Raw genomic sequence first — 6040 nt, 5'->3', positions numbered from 1 at the left:
GACAAATTATCTTTTCAACACTTGGATCAGTTTACTTCATAGCTTGGTTGTTTCCTGTTTCTCAGCATCCAATTGGCTCGCCTTGGAGCTGGCCATGAGTATGGGCTTTGTGTGCGAACATACGAAGAATTCCTTTGCATTACTTAAAATCCAGTGTTCCTCACGCTAGCGCTCCCACGGGGGCAGCCCCGTGCGGTGGGAGGGGCCCCTGATTAGCAGTCCAGGCACCTGGGTTCTGGTCCCAGCTGTGTGCTGACTCCACACCCTTGGGGAGAGCTTCCTCCTCTGCACATGCTGGCGCCTCTCCTCTGTGCAATTTCTTCATATTGTATTGTTCCACTTCAGTCTCACCACTGCCCTGAGAGGGAGGCACCTGAGTCCTGTTTTGTTGATGGCAGTGAGATTGGAGAGGAATTTGGGAGCAGCAGTATATGAACTAGAGTTCCAGGCATTGGGGTGGAGCATCAGAAGTGATGGGACCCTAACCCCCAGCCTCTGCCCAGCCACACATCTGCATCACTACATGCCCCCCACTCATCTCCTCCTCCAACCCCAGCTCACCCATTTGTTATTGTTCCCACTCTGCTCACTGACACTTACTACCCCCACCACCCACCCAGAACCCATCCCCGCTTCCCTTGACTTCCCCTTTCTTTCTGTCATTTATTTATACTTCCAGCAGGATTGCCCTGTGCTTGGTGTAATAGGTGCTGGGAGTACTTAGCCAGTGAGAAGTGTTGGCCATCTGGAGCTCACACTCTAATGTTAGAGATAGAGAAATGAATAAATCACTATCATATCATAAGTGCTATACCAGGAAGAAGAAAAGTTGCAATGAGAAGGCAGAGGAAGAAAGTGATAAATTTTGATTTGAGCAGGAGCTGGGGTGAGTTTGGGGGGGACATTTTATACAGGAAGTGACATTTGAGTTTTTTTTAATACCTCCCTGCTTCCAAAAATATTTTAAAAGGATGGATACTGGGTAGGGATCAGAGAGTGAGAACATTATGAGTTATCATGTGTCAGGCATTTTTTACTTGCCCAGTGGCACATAGCTAGGAGATTCAGAGGCATATCCAAAGCCCAGAATCTTACTTAACCTCATACTGACTCTAGGACAGTAACTTCTAGGAAAAAAAAGAGTGCAGATATAAGCAACAAAAGAAAACCCAAAGTACATGGAATCAACCTCAAGGGGAAAATATCTGTCCGTCAAGCAGGGGTAGATTCTAAGTGTGCATAAGCAAACAGTAAGGTGCTAGCAGGGCCTTGAAGACTGATTCAAAAAGGGTGGGGAAGGTGACCAAGAATTGAAGGTAACAAATGGAAGTGATGACTGCACAACTCTTCTCCGAAATTCTAAATGGACCTTGCAAGGAGGTGGATGGGGCACACTCTGGAAGAGGGGCTCTTGAAGATAAATGCAGTTTCCAGGTCCACTTCTCCTTTGCTCTGTGATCTTAAGCCCCTGATTTCCAGTGTACCAGGCTGGCAAGTGGACTGAAAGCTGCTCTGCTGGAATCCAGGAGGAGCAGTGAATGGTCAGAAAGAGAGAACCCACTACAAGGCAAGATCTAGTCACATAGCTCTTAGCCCAGGCTCCAGGATAGGGATGCATTGGTGGAAAGACATCCCCATGGACACTGAAGAACACAAATTCTTTCATGGGTGGCAAAACCAGGCAAGTAGAACTCTGCCTGCTAGAGACAGAGCCTTTCACCTCATGGATTCCCAGCACCTCCTCGTGCCAGGCACTGCAGTGGGCTCTGGTGCAGCACTGTGAACAAGACTTGGCTCCTGCCTTCAGGAGGCTTGTGGTTTGATTTACACTTCCTGGACCTGCTTGCACATTGTCACATCAAGTGACATTAATGGAAAATGGATGAGAACTTACTAGTTGAATTAAAAAATTTATATTCATTGTCTATTTTAAGAATCCTTGCATTTGGGCAAGTGGAACTGTTAGAATAGACAAAGTCAAGAGTGGTAGTAAGACTGAATCTGGAATCAGACAGGTAGGCTTCAAATTCTGGCTCTGCGGTCTGTGTGTGACTTGGGGCAAGATGTTTGTCTCTCATGTTCCTTTCCTATAAAACAGAGGAGAGAGTAATGTATAGTTTGCAGTGCTGTGAGGATTTAAAGTATGCACCCAACAAAGCAGGAGAAAATACTTGCAATATATATAACAAATTATCAGTATTCAGAATATACAAAGAGCTCCTAGGAATCAATAAGAAAAAGACAAGCCAATAGAAAACTGTTGAAGAATAGAAGAATAAACATAAAGCCCAGTTCAGTTAGCATATGAAAAGATCCTCATTCTTACTAGTAATCCCTGCAGGGCAGATTCACAATGATGAGATGCCATCAATGTTGGTTAAGTATACTTTTATGTAGCTCTACCATAAAATAAATTACACTTACTGACTTCTTTCCACATGCTGGGAAGAGGAAAAACAATGTGTTTTTAAACATAATGTTAAGTGAAGAAAGCTTATTGCGGAATAATACATAATGCATGATACCATGTAGGTTGAAACACACACACACACACACACACACACACACACACACACCCACACACCCACACACACACACCCACCCACCCACACATACTATATACGTCCATAGTGCTCTTGTATTTTTGTAAATGTTTAGAAAAAGACTGAAAAAGATTCACACTAAATGTTTATCAGTGGCTACCTCCAGGGGAGGGGCCTGCTGTGGGTCAGTAGGGGAAATTGTCAAAGGGCACTTTAGCTCTATCAGGAAAGTTTCAATTTCTTATAAGAACGCATTTGTAGATTAGTTTAAATGAGTACATTAAGTGAATAAAAATTATATCTGTCTGTCTATCTCTATCTCTATCTATATCTATGAATTTCTCTCAGCATGGGTGTGGTTAACATTTCTGGCTCTGAACCTAGACTGTCTGGTGCATACCTTGGCTCCACCACTTCCTATGTATGAGCTTAGCCAAGTCATCTAACCTCTCCTGCCTTAGTTTCCTCATTCTTGATATAAGTATAATAGTAGTACTTGCCAAGGGCAGTTGTTGTACAGATAGGTGAAAAAATACATGTGAACAGCTTAGTGCCTGGCATGTAGAAAGGGCTCAATAATGTAGCTTTTACTATCCTTACCCTCCTTCCAACAGTGGGTCAGCAACAATCGTCCCATATGGGAGATGGGAAGGCCCACATTTAGCTTAATGACCTTCTACAGATAAGGAAACTAACACCAGAGAGATTCAATGACTTGTCCAAGTGATACAGTAAGCTTTACAGTCCCAGTTCAGATTCTGATTCCCAAGACTTAGTGCTCTAATAATACAAAATTAAACTCTCCAGGGCATAAAAGCACTCAAATTCGGCTTCATTTCTGTGCATGTAAAGTGTTAATGTCTTTTTTTCTCTACATACTTCTCACCAGACTTGCTTAGGAAAAGTGCAACCCCAGTAAAAGCCTAACTAATGGCATGAATATTTTGCTTAAGGGCAGAGGCAAAACACCTCCTGGTTATGGTGATTCTCTTGTTCCCAATCAATGCTCTAAGGAAATAAATTACTAACAATTAATATTTGTATTTCAAATTCTTTTTTCATATATTATCTCATTTGGTCCCCAAGATTCAGTGAGGCAGGTATCATTTTTATCCCCAAATCACAGAGGGGGAAACTGAGACTCAGTTTAAGTAGTTTGCCCAAGAGTTTTAAAGAGGATTTAATTTTCTGCTAAATTAAATGGCAACTTTAAAATTAATTTTTAAAAAACAAGCAATGAAAAAGGTTTGGAATGTGGTTTTTGTTGTTTTTGCAGAGCTGGGATAGAAACATGTTTAAACATCTTCTATGAGAACATATATTTGTGTAGATATTCTCTAACAGAATCATTTTCAAATATCTTGCCTTATTGACAGGATTGCATACTGATGTCTGTTTAAGAAAAAGTAGTTACCATTCCTATGAAAAAATATTCTCATTCAAGATTCATTAAATGTCAAATGTATCATTATGAAACAGTGATCATAATTTCCAATTGTTATACTTTTAGTTTTGGGTGGCAAATAAGCATAAGTTGATAAATAGAGCCAAGTAACCTTTTAAGAAAGGTTTCAAAAACTCATCCAAACATGCCGTGAACCATGTGAGGGGTCCCCATTCATGGGGTGCCAAATGCCAGTAGGCCCAAAAGTAAATGGAGATGCCATAGAAATATTAAATAAAAATACTCCTGTCTGTGGGAGTCAGTGCTCATCGCCTCCAGAAGATGCCTCTGGGGACGAAGGTGCTCAGCTGTCAAATGCAGGGCATGTGTCTACAGAGGTGTGTTGGTTGATCTCGCTCCATCCGGTCAGACCTATTTCCATCCAAAAGTTTCTGTGAATAGAAGCACGTGCTTAACTCTCTCTAACCCACAACGTTCGTCTAGGAAGGCTTATTAGAGTGGGATAGATATGTCCAAGAAGTCGTGAACTGTAGATATACATGAGAAGAGGAAGGGGCTTGGAAGACAAAGGAGAAGCTTCTGAGCACTGAGTTCCTTTGTCTTGAAGAAAAAGGGCCACCATGGACTTCTCTGAAGTAAGACCTTTTCCTGTGGGAAAAGGGAAACCCTACCTCCTGAGAAGGAGGATTGCACAGCAAGGAGAATATTTTAATGAACTTCTACCTTTGGGTACTGACAGGTGATGAAGTGCAAAATGCAAACAGTGCAACAGAGAAATGCAAATGGGGCACTTGTTTGCCCAGCAGAGCACACCCTGGTAAGCAGTCCCACCCAGGCTGCTGCTTTGAAGGTAATGGATGGAGCGTGGGCCATCTTTCAGACTCCCTCTGCCTCCTGGACCAGTCTGGATGATGGAGTTTTCACAGTAGCATCTGAGAACTTCTGTTATTCTAGTGTGGACCTACCATCTTTTACATGAAGCCAGGAGATTGTTAGTGACATACCTTCTTTTCCAGTGTCTGAGTGTCTGTAGCAATTGTTGAGCACACTTCCAGCATCTCTCCTCTAACTTCAGTGCTTGTTGATGAAGCCAGGGGATATCAGTGAATATCTCTCTGTATGCCAAAAGATTTTTTTAAATCTCCACCCTAAGAAATAACTCAGACAGATTTGTAATAATGACCAGTGAGTGCCGCCAACAAGAATTAATATTTTAAAATCTTGTTCATGAAGTGAATTCTCTTTGGGGTTGGCGGAGAACCTACACATTGTTGTCGAGGCTTGGACCCTAATACCAAGATAATGTTTGTCCATCAGAGCAGCTATCACAAATCAAATTGCTGAGAAAGAAAAGGAAAGGATATAGTACCAATAGCTTTGAGGGAAAATTATGCTTATACATCTCAATTCCTTAAAGAAATAGGAAATACACTGTTGGTAGAATGCTTACCAAATTAGCAGTGAAAGTTACTGAAACTGAAAAGAAACTCAGGTGGCAAGGTCTGCTGTTGGTGATAGGCAGACCATACCACAAAAGTACCCGATACGGGGTGAAATGAAGAGGAAGGTGAGGGAAGCCTCCACTGCTAACGTATGGTGTGGGACTCATTCAGTATACCCTAGGTTTCAAACACCTGGGACTGGGATACATTACAAGAAAGAAAGAGGGAAAAAGAAAGAAGGGAGGGAGGGAATAAGGAAGAAATGAGAGATTTTGCCTACATACACTTCGTTGCAGCCCCTCTATGCAGCAGTCCACTGGGGGCTCCTCAGAGCGAAGCAACAGAATCACAAGCTGTTCTCTGCTGCAAAGGAACTGGTCTGGTCTGAAGGACAAGTTGAGCACAAGGTGGTGACTGGATGGAGAGAATGAATCCTCACAGACACTGTTCTCGACATCTACCAAAGAGAAAGATGGAATATGTACTGGTTATTCAGACACTTGAACATGTACGGGGTCTTGTATATAGTACAGGGGAAGGGCTTCTTTTTAATATTGCTGATTTTTTGAGATTGGGGAGGAACTGGAGATCCTGAAAACAGGAATGTGCAATGACAGAGTCAATTGTCAGCATTAAAGAAACACATATTA

The sequence above is a fragment of the Hippopotamus amphibius genome, chromosome 2 (assembly GCF_030028045.1).
Source record: "Hippopotamus amphibius kiboko isolate mHipAmp2 chromosome 2, mHipAmp2.hap2, whole genome shotgun sequence".
Classification (NCBI taxonomy): Eukaryota; Metazoa; Chordata; class Mammalia; order Artiodactyla; family Hippopotamidae; genus Hippopotamus; species Hippopotamus amphibius.
The sequence above is the reverse complement of the archived record's forward strand: the minus strand, read 5'-3'. Positions refer to the sequence as shown.